Consider the following 14309-nt stretch of genomic DNA (forward strand, 5'->3'; position numbering starts at 1 on the left):
CTTCATTTTCTTTCTCTCTCTAGAATCATGATTTATGTTCTCACTGAGGCTGCCTTCCTCAACAAAATCAACACCATCCATTAAAAGAATGAGTTCCGCCTCTAATGATCACCCCAAAATGTCAAGGCGTTTTTTATCTAGTTTTCATTGGAAGTTCATTGCAAGTTTTCAGCTTTTTCTATGAAAAAGATTAGTTGCAGAGTGGATAAGTAACATGTATTCTCTCTCTTTCATTTGCATGTCTCTATGGGTTTCAAAAGGCATATTTTGATCTTAATTTTTTTATTCTTTTTTTAAAAATAGTGAAGTAAGAAGTGGTAACATATTTAGGAACAACCTGGATGCTTTCTCCAGATTTCATCCGTACAATTTGGGCTTTGGGTTTGGACATTTTACATGCTTATTATACTAGAGAGAGGGTGGAAGTTCATTGTGTCCATAAGAGAGACTTATTTATTATTCATTTTGGTCATTCTATTCATAGTTCCTTTATTTGTGATTTGCAGTCCATCCATATATAGCTATTTCCTTTATATTTTTGTTTTTTCATTTTTTATGGAGACCATTTACTTTTTCTCCATTGAGTGCCTCCATGTTCTTATGTATAATATTATATTCAAAATCAAGAAAAACTATGTCGTAACAACTCTAACTTCTTTATATAGTTTGTTATTTAAAATGAATTATACAACCTAACCTTTGACTAAAGCTAATAGGCTCGCAAGAAATCTTTATATCTCAATGTGTGTGGTTCCAATGCACACCAAGTGTTTGGAAAAGTGCCTCAACAGGATATAGCTCAAGGTGGTGAGTTCAAAAACTTATATGAATTAAGTCTTGAAATAATTTATGTTATCTAGGCATCGATGGGTATATCTATATGTGAACTTCAAATACTTAGTAGGTTACATGAAATGAAACATGCTTATCAATGACTAATTCTTTCTTAGAAGGTTACAGGAAATGAAACATGCTTATCAATGACTAACTCTTTCTTTTGCTAAAACGCAATTTCCAAATCTTGGCGTATGCATGAATGCAGACAAAATCACAAGCTGTGCATGCATTTATCCTCATATCTAAACCTACTTTTGATGTGTCTTTATTCTAGCTTACATTGATGATTAATGACCACAACAATGTATTTATAGAAATAAGAGAAAATGGAGCAGATGGGTTTGGTTCCTTGGGAGTGGATGCATTTATCCTCATATCTAAACCTACTTTTGATGTGTCTTTATTTCTAGCTTACATTGATGATTAATGACCACAACAATGTATTTATAGAAATAAGAGAAAATGGAGCAGATGGGTTTGGTTCCTTGGGAGTGGATGCAAGAGAAGACAAAATGGAGATAATGGGTTGCGAATAGTACAAGATATAATACTAGCTTTTAAAGAACAAAGAATAATAATGGTTTGAGGGCTTTGGATTGTATTTTAAGGACAGAGAAGTTTTAGAGGGCTTTTGATTGTCTTTTAAGGACAAAGAAGTTTTAAGGGGAGAGAGGGTGAGCTTAATAGGCCTTCACATTTGGGAGGCAAACAAAGAGCTCATATCCATATTAGAGAGAGAGAGTGAGAGTTCAAAACTATCTATAAAAAGTATCCCCTTCATTACAAGTAACAAGAAATGTGTTTTTCTAGCAGTATGGCTTCCCTCTAATTCTGTTGCAATCATAAAGGAAATTATTTACTGGTAATGTGACTTCTTTAGATGAAGTGAGCATTGGACATACCGCTTTAAATTTAACTCAACTTAGTGGGATATTTCACCATTTGTTTTGCCTCATACTAAAATTTGGAACTAGATAATAACATGTTCAAAGAGTATCTCCTTGAGAGCTTTGTGGAGAGAGTATTAGTGGCAGATATCCAAATACCATATCTAGAACACAATTCTCTCAACATTCAATATAATTGCATAGTATGAGCAGCTCAAAAGCCTTGCTATCACAAGACTATGAGGCAAAGGCCATGCCAACTCAAAAGTTTAATGAGCTCACATGCTAAATGGATATCACCACCTCTCTCTTTCTCTCTCAATATAAAGTTCTTCAGACTCTTGTTTTTGACGATTTTGTTATTTGGGATATTTCTTGAAAAATACACAAATGCACTAGTTAACATTTTATTTGTTTTTTATAATTGCACTTCAAAAAGCTCAATGAAACACACATAATTATGAGTTGCAATAGTTGAGATTGATAGACTGATAAATGTTAGAAATTGTATTTCTGTATATTTGTGCCTTAGGACCCCAAAAAAGATTATTTCATAATACTGTAGAGAACTATCTCGTTATTGATTAATAAATAATATACAAGACTTCGTATAAATATAGGGCTAGTAACAGTTCTGGATAGAGATCAAGGAATCAGAATATTAGTAGGAATGTGTGCTTTGTGAGAAGTGGGGGGTCCATGGCATAAGACAACAAGGAAGAGATACGAAGACCGAGAGAGAGTAGAAAGAAATCGAGAGAGATAGATGAGAGTAGAGAGATTGAGAGCATATAGAGAGAGATTAGAGAGACCTGAGGCCACCAGAGAATAGAGATTGAGAGAAAACAGGGGGAGAGTAGAGAGAAACAAAAGGGCAAGAGAGAGAATTACTGTAAGAAGCCCAACAGAGATAAGACAATCTCGGGCAGATCGCAGAAGACCAAACAAAGATCAGAGAAGCGTGAGAGGCGAAACGGAGTTTTTACAGATCGCAGAGAAAGCCCAAGCCCTGCTTACAAAAGGCCGAAACAAGATCGCAGAGAACCTTGCTTTGATAACATGTTAGAAACTGTATTTCTGTATATTTGGGCCTAAGGCTCCCAAAGAATATTATTTCATAGTATTGTAGAGAACTCTCTCTTTATTGATTAATAAAGAATATACAAGACTCCGTATAAATATACGGCTAGTAACAGTTCTGGATAGACACCAATAATTATTGATATTTACTAACTAATGTCTAGACACCTAACCTTAGTAATGATGTATATCAATACTAACATGAGATATCCATATGCTTACAATAAATAGTTTATACGTTAGGTGTATTGTGATCAATTTTCTTTGATTTATTATCAATGATATGTATTTTAAATGGAATAGAGATCCCTGTAGAGCAATATTGTGGCATAGATGAATATAAAGCAATACAAGTCAAAAGAGTGAATTTGAAACATAAAGAAGATGGACCATAGCAATGCATATATGCTATCTCTTTTTGTTGTTTACATATATGCTATCTCTTTTTGTTGTTTAGGGATAATATTGTTTTTTTATTTTTGTATTTTCCTTTATTTTTTTAAATAATACAGCACTGTCAATAGAGAGTATTAGATTTTTGTTAATTGCAAGCATAACCATTCGTCGCTCTGTGTTTGGTTTTTCATGTATTTGTCTCCACTTTATTGTATAAAAGTTTTGTTTAATATTGTTATCACTATTTTGTTTTTGAAATACGAGCATTACCTATGTACAATATAACTGCTTGGTAGTTATAATGGCAATGTTCTTTTAAACATGATGGTATTAAATAGATAAATGCGTACGTTATATGTTGTCCCTTTACATTTATTCACTTATCTTTTCGGATAATTGGTTTTTCCAACCCCTAAATCATGAACTATGAGGATGCGTAGGTGTGAGTATGAACTAAATGAATTAAATGTTGGAATGGGGGACCATCTCTTTCATTGTTCCAAATATCTAGTAATCTCTCTTATGAGTAAGATCTTTTACTATCATTGTATTCAAAGGTGACGTTCCTTTTTAGTTGCACAATAAACTATGTGGAGCTCACGTGCCTGTGCAAGTATTTTCAAAAGCATACAAAAGAATGTCTAGGATGAAAATTCATACAAAAGAATGTCTAGGATGAAAATTCTTAGAGAGAAAGAAATAGATTAGCCTTACAGGCAATGGTTTAAAAAGCGGATCGGTGACCTGGATTAGGCACCTCAAAAATCAATTCGGATCGACGAATCAGCGATTCAGATCGAGAATCGGTCAAATTAAAGCTTCAAAAAATTCCAAAAAAATTATTAAAATTCAATAGAAATATTGTTTTTTAGGAATTCAATAAGAAATGAGGGTACTCCATTAAGAATTTTCATTTCTTTGCATGAATATGCGAATATTGATATGTTATTTCCCTGCATGAAGTACTATTTATCATTTAATTTACATCACACAAAAGGATAAACATAGAATTATCATGGAATAAGTATATCAACATACATGAACTACAATAAAGCATACAATTAGTAACATACATTCTAAAAATAAAATGACAGACGACGTCGTTCTTCTTCTTGGTCACGCTAGTGCCATTGATTGAATTCGTTTGACAATTCATTGATACGATCCAAAAACGAATCATTGATATTAGCAGGCGTCTGACTATACCCAAATCCCTGAGTGTTAGTATTCTGTTGTATTCTCAATCCAAAATCCCCGAAGCTTGTCCATCCTTCATGCTCACCTACATTGTCGTGCTCATCCCTACACTGTTGCTATTGGGACTCGATATGTGAATAATATGGCTGGGATAAGGTGGACTCAGAATCATCATCTCTCTCATTTTCCCTTAGAGCCCCTTCCCACTTTCCCTCATTAGGTGCAATATCACCAACATCTCCGACGAATTGTGAATACGTTGGCTGCTTCCTCTTTCATGCTGCTCATCACTTTCTTCAAGATCTTCCTCACCGATAGCCTCAAGAAACGCTCTTTTGTGCAACTCTGGCTCCTCCTTTTCTACTGCCCATTAGTCTACTGTGTCTGTGACAAATATTGTGTTTAAGTCTATTGGCCCATAGTCTTCAAGCTTCCTTCTTATTTGTCTCTCTCGGAAGTTTAAGTTATAATGAACGTAGACTAGTTTATGAAGCTTCTCCGAAACGAGTCGATTCCTCCAAGTAGTGTGCAACCATTGGAACATACTCCAGTTGCGCTCACCGCCAATAGCAGAACATGTTTAGGAGAGCACCTTGATTGCTATCCTCTTTAAGTGATATGCATCAATACCATATATCTCCCGCCATTCAGCTGGATTAAAATACAAAAAGCATTATAAGGGCAAGAACAATTCTTAAGATTAAATATATGAATGAACAAAATTAGCGAGGGGATAACTTGGATCCATCTTAGTTCGAAAATTCCTGGCAAGTCTAGTTCCGAAGGATCCTATAGCATCCTTATACATAACAAGCTAAAACAAATATATTTTGTTTTAATGCATTATTCCTCACAAATATAACAACTCAATAAAGTTCTTACCCAAACATTAAATAATACCTCTTGTATTGCTGCTATTTAGTTTCGATGGCTTCTCTCCAACCTTGCAATAATGTATCTGACCCCTTCTATAATATTGTAGGGATGTTCAGGTGTCAAATAGAAAAATTTTGGGTTGAAGTAGTAACCTAGAAAATATATAGATAGAAAAATATCATTTACAATTTCATAAAAAAATGATTTAAAATGAAACATTCTAATAATATAAATATATATTTACCAGCATAATGAATTGGATGTCCAAATTTGGTGTTCCACCTCCTTTCTATAGTCTCGATCACTTTGCTAGCAAAACTATACTTCTCTCCAATAGCTGATTTTGCCCTCTCGATACCTTCATAAAGGATACCCATGGTAGCTTTCTTGTCAACATTGGAACATCAAAACCAGAACCTCCTATTTGAGACTATGTCGTCCACTTTTATACCGGTACTGGACTTCGAGAGGCGGTCATTTAACCACTCTTCACAGGTAGACAATCTCTTTAATGTACCTTCATATTCCCGAATGGAGTCCACAGATAGGTAATCGGTCGCAAAGCGGGTTATGGCATGCCTGATTATCTCTTTTTTCTTAGAGTGTTCTCTAAACAGAAATAAAATTTTAGAGTGGTTGTATATAAATCTCGACACCAACCTTGCTTTCTCTAGAGTATCCTTCACAATTTTGATCTCACCGATCCCCTCTAATATAAGATCGATGTTGTGTGCAGCACATGGGGTCTATACTAGATGCTTCCTCTTATCCATCAACTTGTTGCCCGCATAAACACATGTACGCGCATTGTCAGTAATAAACTAGACTACATACTTATCTCCCACCTTTTCCACTATCTAATCATATAGTTGTACGTAGAAGTTTACATCCTTGTTCGTCTCTGATATGTCTTTATTAGAGAAAAAAGCTGTACCTTTTAGGGAATAGGCCAAGAAGTTTAAAAACTCTTTTTTGCTAACTTTATTCCACCAAACATCACTCATGAGAGTAATGCATGTCTTTGGCCAACTCTGTTTATATTCTTCAATCCACTTTGTAACTTCATCCACCTCTTCATCTAATATTGGCCCACTGAGCTCATATGCCGTAGGGGGTTTTACCCCAAGCCCGGCACTCTGGATTGCATTGACCATAGGTGGAAAATATGGGCTATTGCCTGCATCAAAGGGAATCTCTTTATCGTAGAACCATTTACCAACATATCTCCCCAACATGTTTCTTGTACCTTTAATCATGCCTTTTAGAGTCATCTGTTGTGACTTAGGCTTTGAGAGAAATGGGTCTATACGACCATGACCTGCAATACTGGCACTCCTAGGTAACCTAGAAACAATTTATTCAACGTCTGATTCTTCTGGATATATATTGCCAAGAACTCCTCTATATATATTTGAGCTGAGCCCGCCATACATGCTCGAGCTGGGCCCGCCATGCATGTCTGAGCTAGGCCCATCATGCATGCCCATGTCATAACCACCAGGCATTCTAAACCCGCTTTTCCTCTGGTATGTTTCATGTAAACTCATTCTTGTGGCCACCTCCAAGTCATTATTATATTGCTCTTCTAGATTATTTCCGCTTGATGGCGTATATAAACTAACTATCTCATCATCCATCATCTGCTTTGCAATTTTTTTTCTTTTAATAGCCTTGAGAAATGCCTCCATCTGCTTTTTACATTATTAAGGATACTATTGCATGCAGAAACATCTCCCTTAACCCCTGCCAAGTGTTGCTTGAACCTATGTACCCCTTTACTTATCACTCTTTAGCAGTAATTACAAATAAATTTGTTTTTTTTGTTGGGATCAAGTCTGACCCCATGTTGCCATGCAGGGTCTTCTGCAGATATTGCCATGGTTCAACTTTAAAATGTAAAAGGTTAAAAATTAACCTGACAGTTGAACATGAAAAATAATCACCATGTGTAGTGATAATATGTAGGGGTAGTTCGTGAAGTTATATTTGTTAGTTAATGCAAAACACTTCTATTGACAAAAATATTTTAATTCCTCCTGGGAAAAATAATTTATTTATGCAACACTATAGATAAAAATAGCCTATATCAGCCACTACATAAAGAACAATAAATTTACATTGATATAGTATCAATAAAAAATATATTTACAATGGTATAGTAATTCAGAATGCCAATACATATAGACTTGGCACAAATCTTCATTTCGACAAATATGAATTAGTTCCTACTGAGAAAAAAAAATATATTTATGCAACATTATAGATAAAAAAAAGTCTGTATAAATCACACATGCCAAATATTCATACATCTCAATTACAAATATGCAAGATAATATAATAAAAAAAGCAAGCTCCAAACATGCCTACAACTCAATTATCAAGAACATACATTTTTTGCATTAAAAATTTAATAATAAAATTGATAATTGCAAGCTAATATAATTATCATACATGATATTTTACAATGATATTCACTTTAATTCCTCATGATAATACAGTTTAACAACATGTATTTTTTGCACTAAAAATTTAAAAAACTTTTTTAATGCAAAACTGCATTAAAAATATAATACAGTTGAACAACATGTATTTGTTAATGTATTTTTTTGCATTAACATCAAATTAAAAAATACAGTTTTGCATTAAAAATGTAACAACATGCCACGATTTTTTTACAATGATATTCACTTTAATTCCTCATGATAATACAGTTTAACAATGTGTAATTTTTGTATTAAAAATTTTAAAAATTAAAAATACTTTTTTAATGCAAAACGGCATTAAAAATATAATACAGTTTAACAACATGTATTCGTTAATGTATTTTTTTGCATTAACAACAAATTAAAAAATACAGTTTTGCATTAAAAAAATAATAACATGTATTTTTTTGCATAAATAATCTATCAACATGCAACTTTTTTGAACTAGAAATTTAACAATAAAAATTAAAATATTGTTTAATTCCTCATGATAATCAAAAAATATTTTTTGAAAAATCAAGATTTCTCAAAAAAATTGATCATGAAAAAAAAAAAACCCAGTTCTTCACAGACCAACCTAACATCAGTCATTCCAACTCAAAAATCCACCTCAAATCGAATAAATTACATCAAATTTAATACATGTTTTGATAAAAAACACTATAAGGAATCAAAGCCCTATAATATTAACACATTATTATCAAATTATTAAATAAAATCAATTGAATTGAGGAAAAAAAAAAAAAATACAGTTCTTCACCGACATCAGTCGTTCAATCTCAAGAATCAATCTCAAATTGAATAAATCAGATAAAATTGAATACATCAAATGATAAACAACACTACAAAGAATCAAAACCTATAAATTTAATACATGATTTGTAAAATATTGACTGAATTTGGTCAATTGGCAGAAAAAAAAAAGAAAAAAGTAGTCCACTTTTTTTTTAATAGACATCACTCTTATTTTCTATAAAATCCAACTCAAATTGAATAAAGATAATCAAATTGAATATATCTAATGATAAAAAACACTGCAAAGAATCAAAACCCTATAAATTTAATACATTATTTGTAAAATATTGACTGGATTTGATCAAATGGCGGAAAAAAAAAAAAAACAGTCCACTTTTTCTTTAACAGACATCGCTCTTATTTTCTATAAAATCCAACTCAAATTGAATAAATATAATCAAATTGAATATATCTAATGATAAACAACACTACAAAGAATCAAAACCCTATAAATTTAATACATGATTTGTAAAATATTGACTGAATTTCATCAAATGGAGGAAAAAAACAAAAACAAAACAGTCCTTTTTTTTTTTAACAGACATCACTCTTATTTCCTATAAAATCCAACTCAAATTGAATAAATATAATCAAATTGAATATATCTAATGATAAACAACACTTCAAAGAATCAAAACCCTATAAATTTAATACATGATTTGTAAAATATTGACTGGATTTGATCAAATGGTGGAAAAAAAAAAAAAAACAGTCCACTATTTTTTTAACAGACATCACTCTTTTTTTCTATAAAATCCAACTCAAATTGAATAAATATAATCAAACTGAATATATCTAATGATAAACAACACTATAAAGAATCAAAACCCTATAAATTTAATACATGATTTGTAAAATATTGACTGAATTTCATCAAATGGCAGAAAAAAAAAAAAAAAAAAAAAAACAGTCCTTTTTTTTTTTAACAGACATCACTCTTACTTCCTATAAAATCCAACTCAAATTGAATATATCTAATGATAAACAACACTTCAAAGAATCAAAAACCTACAAATTTAATACATGATTTTGTAAAATATTGACTGGATTTGATCAAATGGTGGAAAAAAAAAAAAAAAACAGTCCACTATTTTTTTAACAGACATCACTCTTATTTTCTATAAAATCCAACTCAAATTGAATAAATATAATCAAATCGAATATATCTAATGATAAACAACACTTCAAAGAATCAAAACCCTATAAATTTAATACATGATTTGTAAAATATTGACTGGATTTGATCAAACGGTGGAAAAAAAAAAAAAAAAACAGTCCACTCTTTTTTTAAGAGACATCACTCTTATTTTCTATAAAATCCAACTCTAATTGAATAAATATAATCAAACTGAATATATCTAATGATAAACAACACTACAAAGAATCAAAACCCTATAAATTTAATACATGATTTGTAAAATATTAACTGGATTTGATAGCATGGCGAAAAAAAAAAAAAAAACAGAGTTTTTACCTGTTCTTCGTGTATCCGTGCCTTTAAACTCAAAATTGATATGTATTCCTCCACGATAATCACAAATTATGAACACAAAATTCTGACCAATAGTCTTACAATCACTCAGCCTAAAATTTTACAAAAAATAAAACTTTATTTTTATTGAAATAATTGAAATGGTGGAAACCCTAAAACTCACTCTTCGATCCAAATTCGTTGATAAAAAACGGTGGCTTTAATTCGTTTTATTGAGTGAAAATGATTCGAAATTTGAATTAAAGCCTGTAAGATTCGTTCATAAGGTTGAAAATGTTGAAAATCGATCATAAAATGACAAAAAAAATCGAAATCCCATGAAGAACACTGTGCAGCCCGTGTTCTTCCAGGTGACTCAGTCTGACTCGGACGGAATCGCGTGTCTACTATTGGGAATCGCTCGGTTCTCTCTGGACACGAGCGACTCCCTTTTTTTGTACAGAACAGGCGCGTCCTTGGGCGATTCTCGAGTCTAACCAGACGAGTCCGGTTCAACTCGGCGTTTTTTAAAACCCTGCTTACAGGTGATATCCACAATGACAAGCACACTATTTTACTCTAAGAAATATTGGTGTTCATAGGAGACTAAAAGGAAAATTGATACATTGTTCATCTCATTCAAAGAACTCAAGATAGGGTTGCTGGTTCAAGATAAATAACATTTTCTTTTGACGTCGGTTTATATTTTTCTATGTAAAGGGTTATTTTAGAATACACCACACTAATGATGAATTTAGAATTTACTATTTCAAAATATTTGACCTTAAAATGCCATTATGTGTTCAAAAATAATTTTTGACTGCAAATAATTCATGTATTTTAGGAAAGGTATTTTTGTTATTTTTAAAATTCCTCCAAAACACAATTTCAAATTTGAAATATTATTTTAAAATTACAAATATGCCCTTGCTTATGCCCAATTTCGAGGCGAATGAAAATCTGTCTGGCTTTGACCTTGACTGTAAACCAAGTCACTTAGAGGTAGAACTAACGGGTTTTGTCGAATTGTAAATAGGATGAGGGGCTGGACATCATATCGCTCTTGTACATACCACCAGCAGTGATGTCTTGTGAGATAGTAAACCTAAAATGCACTAGAAAATCCGGGAAGGAGTTTTCGATTAAGAATGGCAGATTTAGAAAGGGGTTTCGGAAAAGACCGGAAAAAAAAAGGTGAGAAAAGAAAGCTAACCTCAAACCAAGCCCTCAAACCCAGCACCTAGAGTCGGTGGCCGATTTAAGATCATGCTTTGTGTGTTGACTTTTTCCATTCCCTCAGAGTCCGCTATATAAGAATGATCATTAGGGTTGAAGAATATTGGGATTAGGGTTTAAGGATATTATGATTAGGGTTCACATTTAGGGTTTTAAGGGGTGAGTGTCGAGTGCAATAGAGTTTCAACTCTAGTTCGAAAAATTGGATCCAAAATTGATGGCCAAGGCCCCTATTTGTAGGCAAATGTTTCCTCAATCGTGTCACAAAATTTGATTAAATCCATGCCATCGAAGAACATCAACAGGGGTGCCCATGCTGGCATTGGCACTGGCCATGCTAGCCCTTGGAGCCATCGAATCATTTCAAAGTTGTGTCAACAATTCCAATGTTGGGGCTGAATCATTCACGGTGAATAACATACCTCAACCATTAATGAAAACACTAGTATGGGGAATAGCATGTGATCAGGGTCACTGGTTGCAAACGAGGGTTGGTATTGATGCTGGTTTTTGGCGGTACCTGATAATTTCAAAACAATGTGAGTAATGCCAACTTTGTAGAGGGTAATTAGATCAGCATGGCTACCATCGATGTTTGGGTTGGCACCGCCCGCGCCGGAACCAAAGGTCTTGTGATGCTTTCGGCCCTTTATTCGAAGGTTCTTCAGGTTAATGATTTTGGGCCATTGTTGTTGAGGCCATTGCTGTCACCAGTGTTGACGTGGGTGCCTCTACCGATTGTACTTCTGCTAGGATTCCGGGGACTCAACCCCAAGCTAATGAGTCATCGTTAAATGGGGACGTCTTGTACGGTAACGTAGCTGCCACTGCCACTGGCATCAGGGTGTACGAATAGCATTTGCTGCCTTCATGTCGGCATCAATGCATTGGCATTGGGGAGCCAAATCTTATTTTTACCCCATAAACTTTCACGAGCCATAATTCCTCAACCAAAACGTCGTATTCAGGCGAATCATTGAAATGCTTACAAACTCTCTTTTAATTTAAGACTTGATTTAGAGATGAACAATAGATTTATAGAGAGTTTATAGGGATCGGCACTGGTTTAAAAAAAAGATTGGTGATCCGGATTGGGTTCTTAAAAAACCGATTCGGATCGAAAATCAAGTGAATTGGTCAGAATAAAGCTTCAAAAAAATCTGAAAAAATTATTAAAACTCATTATAAATATGATAGACGACGTTATTGTTCTTCTTGGTCACGCTGGTGCCATTGATTGAATTCGTTTAACAATTCATTGATTCGATCTAAAAACGAACCATCGATATTAGCAGGCGTCTAACTATTCCCAAATCCTTGAGTGTTTGTGTTTTGTTGTGTTCCCAATCTAAAATCCCCGAAGATTATCCATCCTTCATGCTCACCTGTACTGTCGTGCTCATCCCTACACTGTTGCTATTGGGACTCGATATGTGAATAATATGGCTGGGATATGGTGGCCTCAGAATCATCATCTCTCTCATTTTCTCTTTGAATAATATGGATTAAAAAAAAATTTAACAAATTTTCAAAAAATTCCATCATGGATTAAAAAAAAAAAATCACAAATTTTCAAAAAATTCAATCATGGATTACAAAAAATTCGATCATGGATTACATAAAATTCGATCATGGATTACATAAAATTCGATCATGGATTACATAAAATTCGATCATGGATTACAAAAAAAAACAAACAAAAAAAACAAAAAATTCTATCGTGGATTACAAAAAAAGAAAAAAACAATTCGATCATGGATTACAAAAAATTCAATCATGGATTACAAAAAACTCTATCATGGGTTACAAAAAAAACAAAAAACAAAAAATTCGATCATGGATTACAAAAAAAAAAACAAACATTTCGATCATGGATTACAAAAAAAAAACAAACATTTCGATCATGGATTATAAAACATTCGATCATGGATTACAAAAAATTCGATCATGGGTTACAAAAAAAAAAACAAAAAACAAAAAATTCGATCATGGATTACAAGAAAAAAAAACAAACATTTCGATCATGGATTACAAAAAATTCGATCATGGATTACAAAAAAAAAAAAAAAACAATTCGATCATGGATTACAAAAAAATCGATCAAGTATTACAAAAAAATCTATCATGGATTACAAAACAAAAAAAAAAAAAAAACCGTACGGGACTCGCCGATTCCGTACAGTGAATCGGCGAGTCAATGTGCATAATCGCTCGGTTCTCTCTAGAACCGGACGATTCCCGGTTTTTTCGCTGATTCGATCCGTCCATGGCGATTCCCGAGTCGAACAAAGCGAGTCCAGTTCGACTCGGCATTTTTTTAAACACTAGGAATCGAGTTTAGGGTTTTAAATGATAGTGCCGCATACTGGATGGTTCCTGAGGTATTGAGTGGTCTTAGAGCCTATGGTTTAGGAAGGTGGTGATATCAGAGTTTTTTTTGTTCCAAGGTCCTTGGTTTTTTGGAATTTTTTCAACCAGGAATAGGGTAAAATTTTTAATAATATGTTTTATGTAATTTTTATATCTGTAAGGTCATTATTGTTAACAAGAAATTTTAAGGTCACTATTAATGTGATGTACTCTAGAATGGATGGGGTTTTTATGAGTCTGACGACGCATACTATACAATATGTGGGCTTCCAATTAAACCTATCTTAAAAATAGACTTTTAAACCAAAATTTTAGGATTTATGATTTACGTTAAGATGACCATGATATGAATATATATATATAATGTGATTTTAAAAAAAAAATTCTACACCGTCTAATTTCGTTTTAACCGCATGGGTTTTTTACAATGTCCATCTTAGAGATGGACATTGATGAATAGTAGGATCTTACACCCGCGGACTCATGATAACTTTTCTTTCTAGAGTACACCACAATATCACTAGTGATGAACTAAGAATTTACAATTCCAAAACATTTTGATTATAAAATACCCTAGTGTGTTCAAGAATGACTTTGAACTATAAATAGTTCATATATTTTAGGACAAATATTTTTTCTTTTGTTTAAATCCCTCCAAAAAACTCGATTCCGAATTTGGTA

Source organism: Amborella trichopoda, chromosome 9 (assembly GCF_054954075.1).
Source record: "Amborella trichopoda isolate Santa Cruz 75 chromosome 9, AtrichopodaSantaCruz75HAP2 v2.0, whole genome shotgun sequence".
In the NCBI taxonomy this organism is placed as follows: Eukaryota; Viridiplantae; Streptophyta; class Magnoliopsida; order Amborellales; family Amborellaceae; genus Amborella; species Amborella trichopoda.